At 42.4% G+C, this 18,546-nt stretch overlaps 1 pseudogene; it reads right to left on the reverse strand.

The window, feature by feature from the left end:
* Positions 1-12,293: 12,293 nt before the first annotated feature.
* LOC120223618 lies at positions 12,294-14,036 on the reverse strand (annotated as a pseudogene).
* Between the last annotated feature and the right edge of the window lie 4,510 nt (positions 14,037-18,546).

Here is an 18,546-nt window from a genome sequence, read left to right on the forward strand (position 1 = left end):
AATGCTGACAAAAACTGAGGACTGATGGATGTGGGGGGAAGGGGGGGATGGGCATGGAGGAGGGCACTTTGGGGATGAGCACTGAGTGTTATGTGGAAACTAATTTGACAATAAACTATTTATAAAAAAAAAAAAAAGAAACTACTCTGAGGGACTCACCCTCGAGTTTATATTTTAGGCAATATCAATGGGGCGTGCGGACTGAGATCTGGAAACGAGGGCTGTGCTCTATGTCCCTATAAACATAGCACTGGCACAGGGAGATCACACCCAAAAGAGTGAGTTGCAATGCTTGGTTTGGGAAGGGACTGGGACGCCACCACTTTTCTCCCCACAACCACCAAGGCAGAACCCCTGCTAGCCTACTGGCCCAAACTATGCCCATCCCTGCTAGAGAGCTGCCCTTTTTCTTTTTTCTTTTTTTTTCACCAGAGCCTGGGCAAGACCAACATGGATGCACTGCCCTGATTAATTCTGGTCACTGGCTTGCTTAAACAGTCACATTTAATCCATTCTCTAGATGTAAATTCTACACTTCCACTGCTACCTATTTCTCTCACTCTCTGGAATAACATCATCCTCAATGGGGAAAAACTGAGAGCTTTCCCCCTGAGATCAGGAACACAACAGGGATGTCCATTCTCATCACTTTTGTTTATCATAGTGCCGGAAGTCCTAGCATCAGCCATCAGACAACAAAAGGAAATAAAAGGCATCAGAATTGCCAAAGAAGAAGTCAAACTTTCACTTTTTGTAGACGACATGATATTCTACATAGAAAACCAAACAGACTCCACCAGAAGCCTACTAGAACTGATCCAAGAATTCAGCAATGTTGCAGGATACAAAATCAACGTACATAAAATGGTTGCATTTTTATACACCGACGATGAAGCAACAGAAAGAGAACTGAAGAAACGGATCCCAATAACAATTGTATGAAAAACAGAAATTGTATGAAAAAACATAAAATACCTAGGAATAAGCCTAACCAAAGATATAAGATATCTGTATGATGAAAAATAAAGAAATCTTACGAAGGAAATTGAAGAAGACATGAAGAAATGGAAAGACATTCCATGTTCATGGATTGGAAGAATAAATATAGTTAAAATGGCATTACTGCCCAAAGCAATCTACACATTCAATGCAATCCCAATCAAAATTGCACCAGCATACTTCTCAAAACTAGAACAAACTATTCTAAAATTTGTATGGAACCACAAAAGACCCCGAAAAGCCAAAGTAATATTGAAGAAGTAAACCAAAACGGGAGGCATCACCATCCCAGACTTTAGCCTCTACTACAAAGCTGTCATCATCAAGACAGTATGGGATTGGCACAAAAACGACACATAGACCAACGGAATAGAATAGAGAACTCAGAATTGGACCCACAAATGTACAGCCAACTAACCTTTGACAAAGGAGAAAAGAGTATCCAATGGAAAAAGACAGCCTATTTAACAGATGGTGCTGGGAGAACTGGAGAGCAACATGCAGAAGAATGAAACTAGATCATTTTCTCACAACATACACAAAAATAAACTCAAAATGGATAAAGAACCTGAACGTGAGACAGGAAACAATCAAAACCCTAGAGGAGAAAGCAGGAAACAACCTCCTTGACCTCAGCCACAGCAATTTCTTACTTGACACATCCCCAAAAGCAAGGGAATCAAGAGCAAAAATAAACAATTGGGACCTCATCAAGATTAAAAGCTTCTGCACAGCAAAGGAAACAACCCACAAAACTAATAGGCAACCAACGGAATGGGAAAAGATAGTTGCAAATGACATATCAGATAAAGGGTTAATATCCAGAATCTATAAGGAACTCACCAAACTCCACACCCAAAAAACAAACAACCCAGAGAAGAAAAAGGCAAAAGAAATGAACAGACACTTCTCCAAAGAGGACATCCAGATGGCCAACAGACACATGAAACGACGCTCAGCATCCCTCCTCATCAGGGAAATACAAATCAAAACCACACTGAGATACCACCTCACGCCAGGCTAAAATGAGCAAATCAGAGGACTCTAGATGCTGGTGGGGATGTGGAGAAATGGGCACCTTCCTAAACTTTTGTTGGAAATGTAAACTGGTGCAGTCCATCTGGAAAGCAGTGTGGAGGTTCTTCCAGAAATTAACACTAGAACTCCCCTATGACCCAGCAATAGCCCTGCAAGGAATGTGCCCAAGGGATACAGGAGTGCTGATGCATAGGGGCACATGGACCCCAATGCTCATAGCACTGACTATTTACTTATGGATCCATCCATGTTGTTGCAAATGGCAAGACTTCATTCTTTTTATGGTTGAGCTATATTTCACTATATATAACCCACATCTTCTTTAGCCATTCATCAGTTGATGGATACCTGGGCCGCTCCCATAATTTGGCTATTGTAAATAATGCTGCAGTAAACATAAGGGTACATATATCTTTTCAAATTATGGTTTATTTTAATTCTTAGGATAAATCTCTGGTAGTGGAATTGTTGGGTTATAAAATGGCTTTATTTTTTAATTTTTTGAGGAAATTCCATACTATTTTCCACAGTGGCTACACCAGTTTGAATTCCACAAATAAGAGCTGTTTTATAGTGATGTGGCATTGAGATCATCTGGAAGTATACATGACTAACCCTAGTTAAGGCCTTAGTGTTTGGTGGGCAGGTGCTACTGCCCAAGACAAGCTTTGTATAGAAGTTCCTTTGCTTATTAGACCCACCACCTACTAACCCAGAGTGCCTGCCTCTTTCTACCACCTCTCCTCGTCCTCCGTGTATAGGAGCCAGTTTCAGATTCCACCCAGGAAACCCATAAGGTTGCTAGTCAACAAGGGGCCTGTCGAGATCGCTTATGCACAAATAGAAGAGGCAAAGGTGTATCCAGAGAAGACACTTGTCTATGAATAAAGGAGTCCTCTGAGATCTCAACAAATAGTCCTTCTGGTGTGCATTTAATATCACAGTTCCATAGCAGAGTAAGTCTCTCCCTGTTAAATTGGCAGAGATAGAATCACAGAGCAGGAAGAAACCTTATCAGTCAGATGCCCACGGGTTACAGTTAAGGTCTGGGAAACAGGGAAGGTCTGTGAGTTATCTAAAATTTCTACCACCTTGTGTTATGTTTAGTCTTAGAAGGAGGTTGAGCAAAGGTGACAAGGTTGAACACAGAAGGAATAACACCTACATCTACCAAGAACAATGAGATGGAGCATCTATATTTGTAGTTATTCACTTTAATTGTTTAAGGGTATGGCAGGATATTGGGTCCTTTGCATTTTCTGATTTTTCATTGTATCAGTTTTCCTTTGTAAAGCAAGATAATCACTATTCCAATGTCCCTTCTGTTTACAGTGTCTACAGTGTCCTTGTCAGAAGGTGCTTGGTTGTAGCTACAGATCCTCGGGGCATATGTTTATTTTGGGTTCTGTTGTTTTTGTTCTGAACCCCCTCCCACATGCTCTGCCACGTGCTATCTTTCAGGTAATGGGTTGCTTCCTATTCTGTTTTCTGTTTTTTTTTTTTTTCAAATTAGGTCTCCAATTTTAGTTTAACTCCATTGACAAAATGAGGTGAAAGCCTTGCCCTTACTAATTGGCAACTTCTTTAATTCTCAAATGTTGATGCAACGTAGTTTCTAGTCTATCCTTAAAATTTTCTGTACTTTTATCTTCTCTCTTGCATTATGCAGTTATGGTCCAATATATTTTTACTTAAAACATTTCAGGCATGACTTTTAGGTAGTTTTGCCCTAATTAGTAGGCTTTTTGTTGACCCTCTGATTTAGTGTGGAAAGACGGATTTTTGTGGGTCCCTTTCCAGGTTAGTCCAATCAGCTTTATCCAGAGTTTAGCATCTGAAGTTCTAATCAATATGTGCACACATTCATATAGGTCAAGTAACTGTATTATTAGTCAACATTCTTTAAGGTAACAGAAACGTGTGTGTGTGTGTGTGTGTGTGTGTGTAAAGAAATTTATCTTAAGGAATAGACTCATATACTAATGGAGGTTGACAAGTTCAAAATCTGCAGGGTGGGCCAGCAGGCCGGAGACGCCAGGAAGAACCGATGTTGTACTTCAAGATCATCTGCTGTAGCATTCCTCTTGCTGGGAGTGGGTAGATTTTATGTTCTATTCAAGCCTTCAACTTATTGCGTGGCACATGCTGGTGCTGGTGTCCACCAGCACTCTGCTTTATTCAAAGTCAACCAACTTTAATGTTAATCACACCCATAAACACGTCCAGAAAAATGTTTAACCACATATCTGGGCAACTAGGACCAGTCAGGTTGACATAAAATCACAGTAACCCTGGGTCATATGCACCCAAAAGAATTCTAAATTATTCTATAAATAACTGGCCTTGCCTGCGTTTATTTAAATCCTTCATTATTGCTCTTGGGCACCTGGGTGACTCAGTCAGTTAAGTGTTTGACTTTGGCTCAGGTCATGATCTCATGGTTCCTGAGTTTGAGCCCCATGTCGGGCTCCATGCTTACAGCTTAGAACATGGAGTCTGCTTTGGATTCTGTTGTCTCCCTCTCTCTTTCTGTCCCTCCTCCTTTCTGTCCCTCCCCCACTTGTGCTCTGTCTTTCTCTCAAAAATAAATAAACATCGGGGCGCCTGGGTGGCTTAGTCGGTTAAGCGTCCGGCTTTCGCTTAGGTCATGATCTCGCGGTTCGTGGGTTCGAGCCCCGCGTCGGGCTCTGTGCTGACTGCCAGCTCAGAGCCTGGAGCCTATTTCGGAGTCTGTATCTCCCTCTCTCTCTGACCATCCCCTGCTCACGCTGTCTCTCTCTCTCTCTCCTAGAAATAAATAAAAATATTTTAAAAATAAATAAATAAAAAATTTTAATTATCGCTCTTAATTCATCAGTTTAAATTCTGCAGTTTAAATTCTGCAGTTGCCTGTATCCCTAGCTTATGGGAGGGATGGATTTTAAGAGGCAACAGGCATTCTGAAGTCTTAGGAGAGTCCTGAGAAAAGGTAGGAAATCTGGACAAAGGACGGAGAGAGATGAGTGGTGGAAGGTGCAGAAGGACAGGGATCATAAGGAGAGGGGCAGAGAGGGAACTGGATATAGGGAAGCAAGTGGAGGACAAGGAGGGGAGGATTTACTAGGGAAATGAGTCTAGCTCACTAAGATTGTCTAATTATGCATTAGCTTTGGCCAAAGAATCTTTCAGTAAAGCAGTTTTGAATCAGAATTTCATTTGGTGGCCCTTGCATGCCAATACATGCCACCTACTGAGTCTGAAAAACATCATTTCTTTTCTTTCCCAAAGGATAGGGACTAAAGCACATTAACCCAGACATGGGCCCCAAATGTGAGCTGATGTAAAGCTCATTGTGGTGCCACATGACCCCACAGCTTTGCTCATGGGACTCTTCAACCTCATGCCCCCATATTCTCCAATCCTAGTCTGTCTTATCACACAAAGGTATGCTCACATCCACTTCCTCATACTTCCTGTCCTGTTACCCTTTCTCAATCTCCTCCTCTCCTTTTTCCTACTCTCTACCCCCCCAAAAGAAGCATTTTTTTTCCTTGCTGAACTCTCAAAATGCTGTTAGGCTATAGGTCATGCACACACACACATCTATCTTTCTATCTTACTTGAATAGTGATGGACAGGGGATGTCTTCAAATTGTTCTTCTAACAGCTACAATCTCAATCCCAAAGACTTAATACAGTAGACATTAAAGTGCTGCCTGTTCACATCTGCAGCAGATAAATGTGGACCACCCTCCAACCCAGACACTCTGCTCCAGTGTGCCTAAGAGAAATGAAGGCCTTTTATTTGCTGAAAGCCATGGACAAGAACATCCACAGAAGTTGTAGTCATAAGCACTACAAACTGGAACAAAGTCAAATGTCCATCTACAAGGGAATGGACAAATATATTACATTCTAAATTATTTTATAAATAACAATAGAATTATACAATGGAAGGGCGCCTGGATGGTTCAGTCAGTTAAGTGTCCGACTTCAGCTCAGGTCATGATCTCACTGTTCGTGGGTTCGAGCCCCAAGTCGGGCTCTGTGCTGACAGCTAGCTCAGAGCCTGGAGCCTGTTTCAGATTCTGTAGCTTCCTCTCTCTCTGACCCTCCCCTACTCATGGTGTCTCTCTCTCTCTCTCTCTCTCTCTCTCTCTCTCTTTCTCAGAAATAAAAACATTTTTAAAATTTAAAAAATTAAAAATTAAAAAAAGAATTATACAATGGAATACTATCCAGGAATAAAAATAAATAAGCCAGTCTATGCAACATGATGAATCTCACTGATACTAGTGGAGCAAAATAAGTTGTACACTAAAGAGAACTTATTGTATGACCAAAGTCAGTGAACCTATACTAAGGTGAGAAACGTCAGAACAGTAATTAACTTGTGGGAAGTATATGGTGTAGGCTAGTCAGGGCATGAGGGATTCTCTTGGGGCCTGCATAAAACACTCTACATCTTGAGCTGGGTGATGGTCACACAAGGGTGCAGCACTCAAGTTTTGTACACTCCATGTTTGTCATGACCCATAGTGTGCTGGCAAATGTTTAACAACCAGTCTGGGCAGAAAAGCTCTATTTTGCAGTATTTGCCAAATTCTGTGGATAAATATCCCCTACTAAGGCTACTTTCAAGCTACAAATAAGATGCCCACAAACACAGATTTAGGAGGAGGAGTAGATACAATAGATATAAGTACCCTCAAAAGAACAAATATCAGCAAATGTAGTAAAACAAATGGAAGTGACAAGTTTTGAGTGTTTATTACTTTATTTTTAATGTAACATTTAATTGTAAGTTTTATGCAATTTAGTATTTTATAATGGCTGTTAACAACCAGGTCCCAAGATTCCTAAAAATTTAACAATCAAGCCTCAGGAGCTGATACAAGTTTGCCTTGGCATCCACTGGTTATTTTTCAATGTGCTTATTTACAAAAGCAAAACAAAACAGAGCTCTGTTTGCTCCAGAACTGAAAGAACAAAAGGAAAACCAGAGAAAAAGGAGGGAGTAGGCAGTTAGCTCTTGGAAGGGAAAGGGAGGCATACAATGTGGTGAATGGGTCAGGAATGAGAGCCAGAGACTTGTTTTAAATTAAAAAACAAATGTTTGAAGTAAACTCCACACCCAACGTGGAGCTTGAACTCATGGCCCTGAGATCAAGAGTTGCACACTCCACCAACTGAGCCTTCTGGGCACCCCCAGAAACTTGCTTTAAATTCCAATTTGTCCTCTTCCATCTGCTCGAAGTTGAATTGTGGCTTGACATCTCTGAGTCTCTGCTTCACCGTCCTCCCAGCAGGAGTAATACGTCTCACTCAGAGTTGCCTGGTGAAGCCAAATGAGGTCACTTCAGCCAGTTATGTGACCCTGGTTGGCCCAAATGTGCCTCATTAAGATTGGCTATTCTCTTTACCAATTACTTATAGCAACAAAGATGACAAGGATCATGCATCCACAGAGCAGCAATCAGCTCAGACTTTTAAAAACATACAGCACATCAAATATTCCTCTTTGTCGTCTCAGAAATGTTAACCCAATATTTTGAGGTCCAAGTATTATCTTTCATACAGGCTCTTGAACTGTCTTAAAACAAAATACAAGTCTTCTGTAAGACATGTGTCAGTATTAACATGAGGAGCACGACAGAAAATCCACATCCTTCAAGGTGGCCAATGCTGCTGAGTGACTGTCTGGTGGGGTCCACAGTGCTATGATGGCCAAGGCAGGCCTGACTGCGAGGCAGCCATGGGCCAGCACCTGAGTGCCTGTATCCTTTAATAAAGTGCGCTGATTTTGCTGAGTTGCTACCTGGCTGTTCCACCACTTGCCTGCACCTGCCCATGCTTCTCCATCATCTCTCTTCTCACAAATGCAGTGAAGATAATGCTGCCTACTTTCTTCTGCTAACCTTCCTGGGAGATAGCTTCCTCCCAGCAAAAATCGCAATTTAATGACTGGCTAAAAGAGAGAAGTAGCCATCACAGCTTGAGGAAGAAAAGTCACTGGGAGGGTTCTGGGCATTTCGGGCAGAATTCTACCCAGCTCTGCTATGTGATCATGTTGCAATGACATTCAGGCTGGAGGGGCTGGTATGCAATGAAACACAGAGATCTTCCTGTCCTGGAAAAGAAAGATGCCTGATAAAATATCCTTGACTGTACATGGAAGCAAATGCCCCTTATTCATATTAACATACTAAAAATTAAATACTCATGACAGCAAAATAAAGCCCTCATGTGCTCTGTACTGGCCATTCTCATATAGTCTACTTCCAAAGACAGGCAGCCTGCTGCTCAGAAAAGCAGCAGATAAGCAGACAGACAGCACATTTAGGCACCATCAAGAAAGATGATTGGACATTTGCTTAATGGCTTCAATTTCTATTTCTGGCTCATGGATGCCTTTTCTATTTTTTTTTTTTTTCAGCACAGAAACCAACAAGGGCTTCCCATGAGTGACAGTAGGGCAGGAACAAGATGACATTCCCACACCAATACCAGCCAACTGGAAGTAGCAGTCTTAAGCACTGTTGGAAAGGGTTCTGAAGCAGGCTGTGTGGCAAGAGGAAATAGAGTGGTAAATTAGCAATCCTCAGACTGTGATTTAGGTGAGGTGCCCACGTGAGGGTGTCTGCCAGCTTGGGTCCAAGGGCAAGATCAAAATTTTTATTTTGGAATTCAAAGGCCTACACAACTGTGGCCTCATTCAGCCCTCAGACTTCCTCTTTCAGGGTTGCCCCCACTGGCCGGCCCTCTCAGACCACGAGAAACACTCAGGTTACTGCAAAAGTGAAGATGGTGGGGCATTTCCAAGACAAACTCATTAAGAATATCTGGGTAGCATGGCTCAGACACCTGCATGGGAACAGTGCCTGGGGAGACCTGAGTTTGACCAAAACTAGTCACCAAACTACAACATAAGCAGGGACTTTGATGAGAGGGACTTTGCTTTGTTCAATGCTATCTCTTTAGCACTCAGTATGTGTCTGTTAAATATTTCTAAAAGGAAGAAAGGCCTCTCTCCAGGTTATAACTCCCTAATTTTTACTATGAAATGTTTGTGATCAAGTTAAAGCTGCCAATTATGTTACACTCATCTTTTCATCCCTGGCTCTCTCCTGCTCAGAGCAGACATCCCTAACCAATCACAACACTCAATGCACCAACAGCCTGAACAACACAACCTAGCATTCCATGCCACCACAGAAAATCTGAGAGACATATGTTCCAACCAGGATCCAGTGATTTTCTATGGTCTTCCCATTTCACAACCACAGGAAGGTTGAATGAGGTTCCAAAATTGACCCAACCACAAGGGGACCCCACCACGTGGGAACCTGTGCACAGCTCTGATCAGTGTTCATCTTGGCCTTCACTCTGAAAAGGATGCCTCTTTGTTGTCACAAGAGAATGCACAGTGAAATGCATGGACTCAGAAAAAACATGTAATTCCAGAAAGCCTTTCCACCTGGCCTTGGGTGGTGTCCCCAGTATAGATAAGTTTATATCATAGAGAATCTTTGGCCAAGAGTTCAATGCAAATGAGCATAACTACTGATCATGGATGTTTGCTCAACATCACTTGACAGCTTTGGATTATAATGTGCCAGACACTGTTCTCAGTGCTGGAGATACTATGGTGAGCATGACAGAAAACTCACAGCCTAGGGAGTAATAAACAGGAGCACTAACTGATTCACTGAGATGCAGCGACCTAAGTGAGAAACCTGCAAAGAGATGATCAGTCAACACATCAGCCATTGAACCTTTATGGGTTATTTTCTATTTGCTTCCTTAAACTTTTAACTTTATTCTTAGTAGCAATTTATATGAGGTGGAAAAGACTCTACTTTGGGGTAGGATTCATTCTCCCTTCCACCTGTCTTGTGAGAACTGGGCTTGCATTGGCTTCTCTCATATGTCTTCTTCTGGGAAGTAAGAGTGAGAATATCTGTCTCCTGGGAAACTGAGTGTGAAACATTTTAAAATGCACTATCCTTCCCAAAAGACTGAGGTCACTTAAAACTAATGATGTCACTAAAACAGGTAGAATATAGAAAACCAAGACTTGGGGAAGAAAGACAGAAACACAAATGGGCATTAAGACATTAAGCAAGAAACCTACTGAGGTAGCAGTGCCCTGGTCTTAATCTTCCTGTGATCTTGACATTGGGGAGAGAATATGATATGCCATGAAATGAAGAGTGTATAAATAGGAAGAAAGGAGAGATTGTGACAACATGTCCAGACCAGGAAGGCCATACTCCTTCCAAAGGAAAATGATTTCATAGAGCTCATGGTGGGTAGCTTTGTCTCCACAAGTGTCTGTATTTGCATAGCACCCCATGATGGCAAATGGAAGTAGAAATATCTAGAACTCTGAAGATGACTGCAGAAGACTCAGAGTGTTACAGTCTGAGCCAGGAGCAACGGTGAAAAGGGAATTCTTTGTTTGTTAGAACTGGCCCAGAGCAGGGACCAGTCCTAAGTGAGCTGCCTTGAAGCTGCAGAGGAACAGATCTTCATTGCAGCCAATGGAGCAAATTATGTTTCAGAATAGCTTGGAAAAAAGGATGAAGTCTTGAGTTGAGTAGACTGTAAAGGATGGGCTTTGTTGGGGGGGGCTGGAAGGCAGGAGGCAGAGATAGTCATCAGGGCTACTATGTCCTGGCTGAGCTTTTTCCCCAGTCCCACTTCCATTGGGTATTGGCCTTCTATATGTTGACTTTGGTTCTAGAACTATGAGGGCCAGCAGTTGGTAAACAACCCCTAACACATGCATGGCCAGGTTGTGTTGCATCTCTTGGTAGGTGCTACATCCATTGGACTCTCCCTCCTAACCTGTTAGACTTCCAGGGTGTCCCTGTCACATATGTGTCAGAGTGATCTAAATGTGTAGGACGTTGTTCAAATAACTGGCCTGTTCTCCAAAAAAAATGTCAAGGTGATGAAAGACAAAGACTGAAAAACTGTACCAGAGTAACAGAGACAACAGTATGACAAGTAAATGTAACACGTCCCTCATCCATGGATCTCAATGGAGGAGAAAAGCTGATGATGAATATTGTTGAAGACATTAACATTTACTAGACAATAGTATTAATATTAAATTTCCTATTTTTTCCATTGATCTATGTATCTATTTTGTGCCAGTGAACCCATGCATATATAGTCAATTTATCTATAACAAACTAGGCAAGAATATACAATGTGGGGAAAGATTCTCTTCAACAAATGTTGCTGGAAAAACTGAACAGCCACACAGAGAAGAAACTTCAACTCTTTCTTATACCTTACACAAAAATAAACTCCAGATGGATTAAAGACCTAAATGTGAGACCTGAAACCATAAAATTCCTACAAGTAAACATAGACAGTCATTTCTTTGACATTAGCAGTAGAAACATTTCTCTAGATATGTCTCCTCAGGCAAAGGAAACAAAAGCAAAATTAAACTATTGGGACTAGTGCAAAATAAAAGCTTTTTCACGGCGAAGGAAACTATCAGGAAAACAAGAAAAGGCATCCTACTGAATGTGGGATGTTTGCAAATGATATATTCAGTATAAGAGGTTAATATCCAAAAATTATAAAAAGAAAACTTATACAACTCAACACACGTAAGGGTGCTAGGAAAAAATCCGATTAAAATGGGCAGAAGAAAAAGAAAAGCAGCAGGAGACCTGAATAGACATGTATACAAAGAAGATATACAGATGGTCAACAGACATATGAAAAGATGCTCAACTCCACTAATCATCAGGGAAATGCAAATCTACAATGAGATATCACCTCACACTTGTCAGAGTGGCTGTTATAAAAAAGACAAAAAATAACAGGGGTTGACAAGGAGGTGGACAAAGGGAAACCCTCTTGCACAGTTGGTGGGAATGCAATCTGGTACAGCCACTGCAGAAACTAGTATGGAGGTTCCTCAAAAAATTAAAAATTAAAATTAGTTACCATAATACTGGGTATTTTCTCAAAGAAAATAAAAACACTAATTTGAAAAGATATATACACCCCTATGTTTATTGCAGCATCAGTTACAATAGCAAAGATATGGAAGCAACCCATGTGGTGTCCATTGACAAATGAATGGCTAAAGATGTGGTATATAAATACAATGGAATATTATTCAGTCATAAAAAGGATAATATCTTGCAATTTGCAATGGCATAGAGTCATCTACGGGTATAATGCTAAGTGAAATGCTTTCTCTTTGTTCTTCCTCACCTTGTTCAGTGAAATCTTGGCTGGCAGTTCTATCAGAAGAACTTCCAGTGACTGCCATATTCATTGCATAAGACAAAGGTAGTCATGGGCTCATCAGCACCGCATGTCTGTACCTAGTTATAGGTACAATTCTTTCATCTGCTGCACTGGAGGAGGTCAGTAGTGGTGCCATCCATCTTGCCCATCTGATGCTCACAGGTAGCCTTCTGGGTCATGGCATTCCTCAATTCCTTCAGCTCATCACTGGCCATTTCCTCTGTCATCACCTTGGCAATGAGTGCAGCACAGATGGCCCCACTGAACACATTATCCCTCAGGCTGGGGTTCCTGGGGTTCTCAAGGTTGCTGATTTGGCTGTGCACCTGGTTCCAGTAATTCATGTCAGTACTCTTGAGACAGATATGATCTTCAATTTCTGATGCCATCTTGTCACAGTTGACTTAATAATAGTCCTTGCAATTGCCATCAACCTTCAGGGCTGCTGAGAACATTTCCACACACTTGTACTGCACAGAGTACCCTGTGAGGTAGTACGGTGCCAGGAGATAGATGGAGGGGATAAAAGTGGGGGGTCAGGGGATTCTGGGTGTTTTGGGAGTCTCTGCTTTTGTTTTTGTTTTCAATAGTTTGTTGTCAAATTGGTTTCCATATAACACCCAGTGCTCATCCCCACAAGTGCCCTCCTCCATGCCCATCACCCCCTTTCCCCTCCCCCCCACCTCCATCATTCCTCAGTTTGTTCTCAGCATTCAAGAGTCTCTGAGATGCCATCTCACGCCAGTCAGAGTGGCCAAAATGAGCAAATCAGAGGACTTTAGATGCTGGTGAGGATAGGGAGAAATGGGCACCCTCCTACACTGTTGGTGGGAATGTAAACTGGTGCAGCCCCTCTGGAAAACAGTGTGGAGGTTACTCCAGAAATTAACAATAGAACTCCCCTATGACCCAGCAATAGCACTGCTGGGAATGTACCCAAGGGATACAGGAGTGCTGATGCATAGGGTCACATGGACCCCAATGCTCATAGCAGCACTCTCAACAATAGCCAAAACATGGAAGGAGCCTAAGTGTCCATCAACGGACGAATGGATCAAGAAGATGTGGTTTATCTATACAATGGAATACGACATAGCAATGAGAAAGAATGAAATCTGGCCATTTGTAGCAACATGGATGGAACTTGAGAGAGTTTATGCTGAGCGAAATAAATCAGGCAGAGAAGGACAGATACCATATGTTAGCATGTATAGGAGGATTAGGAGGAACTTAACAGAGGACCGTGGAGGGAGAAGAAGGGGGGGGAAACCATGGGAGTCTCTGCTTTTGATTTGCTGCTGTTTGATCTTTCCATTGATGGCCTTTTTGTAGAGGAGGTGGCTGAAGACTTGGAGTCCACAGTCTCTTCTGTCTTTGGGCTCTTGCTCTTGTTTTTTTCAGTGGTGAAAAAAGTCCTGCCAATGGCTTCTAAGGGAAACAGTCAAGACCCTTTTCTTTCTTTGCTTTGTCTCTTCTCCTTTTTCTTCTTTTGGAGGTTCAGGGGAGTTCAACAGTCCAGTTTCTGATGAAGACTCTGGCCAAAGACACTACCTTTTTGTCTGAGTAGTGCTTGTGGACCCCATTAACAGAGACTTCAATCCTGGTTGTCTGGAATAGGTGGATGGACATTTGACAGCAGTTCATTTCTTCAGAAGGTCAAAGGCCCCTTCTGTGTTCTTCCTGGCCACCACTTCTCCAAACTTTCTGGCCATCCTCAGCACCTCCTCTTCCTAGCTCATGCTAGCACATGCAACGTGGAAGGGCAAGCTAAAATAAAGAGAATTAAGAATACACTTATCTTGATGAGCACTGAGTAATGTATAGAGCTCCTAGATCTTTATATTATATACCTGAGACTAATAAAATGCTGTATGTTAGTTATACTTGAATAAAAAATTTTTAATTCCTCATTTTTGATAATTATACTGTGAGTAGCAATGTATATGCTTTGGTTCTTGGGAAAACACACAGAAATATATAGAGGTAAATCACACAATAATTCCTTCCTTCTCTCATGTGGGTCAGAAAAAAATAACATTAAATATACATACAGAAAATGATGGTGTGACAAATGTAAACAATTAGTGAGTGAGGGTAAGGGGATTTAAAGGAGTTCATCATCCTAAACCTGTAATTTTCTGTAAGTTTGAAATTATGTCAAGGTTAAAAATCTACAAAATAAAAGAGAATTGGGCTATCCAAATCTGGCAAGACCTTAGAAGGACTGGAGAGCCACTTGCAGCTATGTGCCTCCGGGGATGCTGGGTCCAAGCAAAGGTATGTGGAGACACATGGTCTATATCCTCCATCCCATGGCTGTCTCACCTCTGATAAACTGTTTTATCCTTGGCTAATTAAATAAGGACTTCAATATGACACTCCTGTGTGTATAAGTGAGAATGTGTGAGAGAGACTGTATGCATGTGTGGGTTGTGTGTTCTCTCCAAAACTCATCACTCATTTCAAATATGGCAGAAATAGACCCTGTGAGGTGTTACAGCCCATGGACTTCCTGGGAGCAGAGTCATAAGAGGACTACAGTGAACACTTCAAATATTCAAGTTATTCTTTAATAAAGTTGGAGAAAAATGAAAAAATAAAAATGAAAGGGCTACAGTGAAGACACTTCCCTTACTTGCCATACACTCAGTTCTAGCATCTCAATGTTCAGAGATTGGTCAAGTTCACCTGAGAACCATATTAATGAGATCTGCATGATGCCTTGGTGTATTATGTCCATTAACAATTGATTTTTAGTAGTTTATTCCATCATGTAGGTTGAGTACTTCCCAACTAGTCCTTAGTGATGTCTTTTTTTTTTTTTAAGTCTTTTTTTAAAAATGTTTTATTTATTTCTGAGAGAAAGAGAGAGAGAGACAGAAAGCGAGAGAGAGCATGAGCAGGGGAGTTTCAGAGAGAGAGGGAGATACAGAATCTGAAACAGGCTCCAGGCTCTGATCTAGCTGTCAGCACAGAAGCTGACGCAGGGCTCGAATCCACAAACCGTGAGATCATGGCCTGAGCTGAAGTCAGATTCTTAACCAACTGAGCCACCCAGGTGCCCCAGTGATGTCCTTATAAACACTTGTGTCAAAACAATACTGAGCCAGACTCCCCCTGACCCAGTCTCAGGAACTGACCCCCACCTGTGGAACCTTGAGGTCATGATGCTGGGTCCTTGCTGCCATGGCTGCTGCAGGCTGCAGCAGTGGATTCAGTCCCTTTTTTGGGTAGAAGCACAAAAGGACAGCATCCCACATCCACCCACACCTTGCCCCTCAGCCACTCACCCCACCAGTTGTTGATGAAGGGAGAGGCCATCTAATGCCATTCAAATATCTCTCTTTGGAAGTTTGGAATGACAATGCATAGGAGAGTTGGGGCTGGGCAGAGGAAATTGGACCCGTGGGCAATGGGAGGTATGTGTACATTACTCCCCTGTCCGTCTCTAGAGTCAACAGTGCAGATGCACAGAGGCTTCCTAAGGCCTCTCTGAACTTACCAGCCACACTCAGAAATCAGCTGGGATGTCCTGTTTGTTCCTTCCCTTCTTGCCTAACCCCCCAATTCCCTCATTTCCCTGCGATGGCACTCATAGTAAAAGGTAAGCACATGTTCTGTATCTCAGGCTCTGTTCGCTGGGGAGCCCAGGATAGGATGAACCCCATGAAGAACTGACTAAAAGCGGGGTGCCTGGGTGGCTTAGTTGGTTAGGCGTCCGACTTTCGCTTAGGTCATGATCTCAAGGTTCATGGGTTCGAGCCCCGCGTCGGGCTCTGTGCTGACTGCCAGCTCAGAGCCTGGAGCCTGTTTCAGTCTGTGACCCCCTCTCTCTCTGACCCTCCCCTGCTCATGCTGTCTCTCTCTGTCTCCTAGAAATAAATAAAACATTAAAAAAAAAAAAAAGAACTGACTGAAAGCAATACCAAAACTGGGAGGATGAACTTATAGAGAGGGTCATCATCACAGGAGGAAATGAGCAATAGGGTGCTTAACTAAGCACTTCTGCCTGGGTGTGGCAATTGTGCCTCCCTTAAAGCACGAAGCAGGAGGTTATGACTGCCCACCAAACACATCTCTGGCCTCCTACATTCTTTGATGTTATAAAAATGACAGGCGCTATGCGGATGCAAGTGATGTTATTAGAATAAACCATGAGCCTCCAGTCTTCCAAAACATGTAGTTTGCTGTTATGAATTCTGGTCCATGCAAATTCAGAGCCTGGCAAAGAAGTCATCCAAAACCCCTGGAAAAAGGGAGAAGACTCAAATAGGATTTTATGAAATAGAATTTAAATCAGTCATTTGAATGTTAAATCCTAAAATTACAAAGAATTCAAGTTATTTTTATCATACCTTGGGAGCTGAATATTTTGACGTATTAATCAGTTCTCCAAAATGGCATTTACATAAAAATTTTGGTTGCTTTGGATGAGTCTCTGTCCCTGTTGTTACAGTATAATCTCAAGTGAGCTGGGTGAAGCAAGGATGCCTCTGGTGATTTGTGATTCATGCAGCATCTACCAGCTGTCTGGGGGCTGCCTCATCCACCTTGAATGGGAAAAATTATCCATTCCTTAGATAACTTTCTTAGAAAATTTCCAAGAAGTCTGGTTGTTTACACCTTGGGAATGGCGGTTGGATACAGCTCTCCCCTACAGGCTTATGAAGCAGAGGCTCTTGTGACTGCTCGAGAGGTGCAGCCTCATCATCAGAAGATGGCCCCAGGAGCTTTGACCTTGGCGGGGATGGACATGCTGCTGTAGTTTCTGCCTCACTGTGCATTGTTAGTGGAAATGAAGGTCGTGGCTGCTAGGCTGGCATCATCTGTTCTGTGCTGCTCTTCAGTCACAAGCTGGTCTGTCTCAGAAGTCAGCCAGCCCGCCACCATATGCCTTTAGCTACAAGAAAAGCTGGAAAAGAAACCACAGTTCTCATGGGTTGTTTTGAGAAGGATCAATAGATCAACACTTTCTGTTTCATACTCAAGTTTAGAACCAACAGAGACATACCAATTACCAATTTCAAAGCTAATTGAGATACATCAAATTCCAGTGGAATCATACCAACTCACCCAAGTTATCAGAAACCTTGGGGCTCCTCGGAGGCTGTGAGTTAGGCATCTGACTTAGGCTCAGGTCATGATCTCACATTTCTTGAGTTCAAGCCCTGTGTCAGGCTCTGTGTTGACAGCTCAAAGCCTGGAGCCTGCTTTGGACTCTCTGTCTCCCTCTCTCTCTGATTCTCCTCCACCTACACACACTCTCTCTCTCAAAAATAAATAAACATTTACAAATATTTTTTATTTTTAAAATAGTTTATTGTCAAGTCGGTTTCCATATAACACCCAGTGCTCATCCCCACAAGTGCCCTCCTCCATGACCATCATCCCCCTCCCCTCCCCCTAATCAGTCCTCAGTTTGTTCTCAGCATTCAAGAGTCTCTCATGGTTGCCTCCCTCCCTCTCTCCAACTATTTTTTCTCTTCTTCTCCCCCATGGTCTTCCTTTAAGTTCCTCCTAATCCACCTATATGTGCAAATATTTTTTAAAAAAGAAACCAACTATCTGCTTTATAAACAAAACAGCTGACCCTGGACGATGTATCAAGGTACATGGAAACAGGGGCTTCCCAATTCTGTGCCCTCAAAGAGGCACTTTACCCACCAATGACAGGAAGCCCTCACTATGCAGCCCTTAGCCTGGGGCAGGGTCTCTAAAGCTCACCAGGTGCTCCTTGCAGGAAAGCAGTTGCCTAAAATAAAGATAGGAAGAGACCAAACCACACATGCCTTATTCCCTAGGAGGAAGGAGGAAAGGGATGAGGAGAGGCCAGGAGTGCTCCTTTCATGGAAGAAACATCAGGAGTGAGGGGCAAAGTCCTCCATCCATTACCAAAAGTTCTTACTGTAAAGGACACCCTGCCTCACATAACTTAAACTCCATCGTTCTCTATGGCCTAGAGTGAAATGTCCTGAGGTGTTTCCTTTAAGAATGCATGTTTATAAGTGTCCTCTCTCCCTTTCCCCCACCATTTCCGCCCTTCTTCTCCCCCTTGTTCCTCCATCAAGTTCCTCCTAATCCTCCTATACGTGCAAACATATGATATTTGTCCTTCTCTGCCTGACTTATTTCGCTCAGCATAACACCCTCAAGGTCCATCCATGTTGCTACACATGGCCAGATTTCATTGTTTCTCATTGCCATGTAGTATTCCATGGTATAGATAAACCACATCTTCTTGATCCATTC

Source organism: Hyaena hyaena, unplaced genomic scaffold, assembly GCF_003009895.1.
Source record: "Hyaena hyaena isolate Hyena2069 unplaced genomic scaffold, ASM300989v1 scaffold_1023, whole genome shotgun sequence".
Lineage (NCBI taxonomy): Eukaryota > Metazoa > Chordata > Mammalia > Carnivora > Hyaenidae > Hyaena > Hyaena hyaena.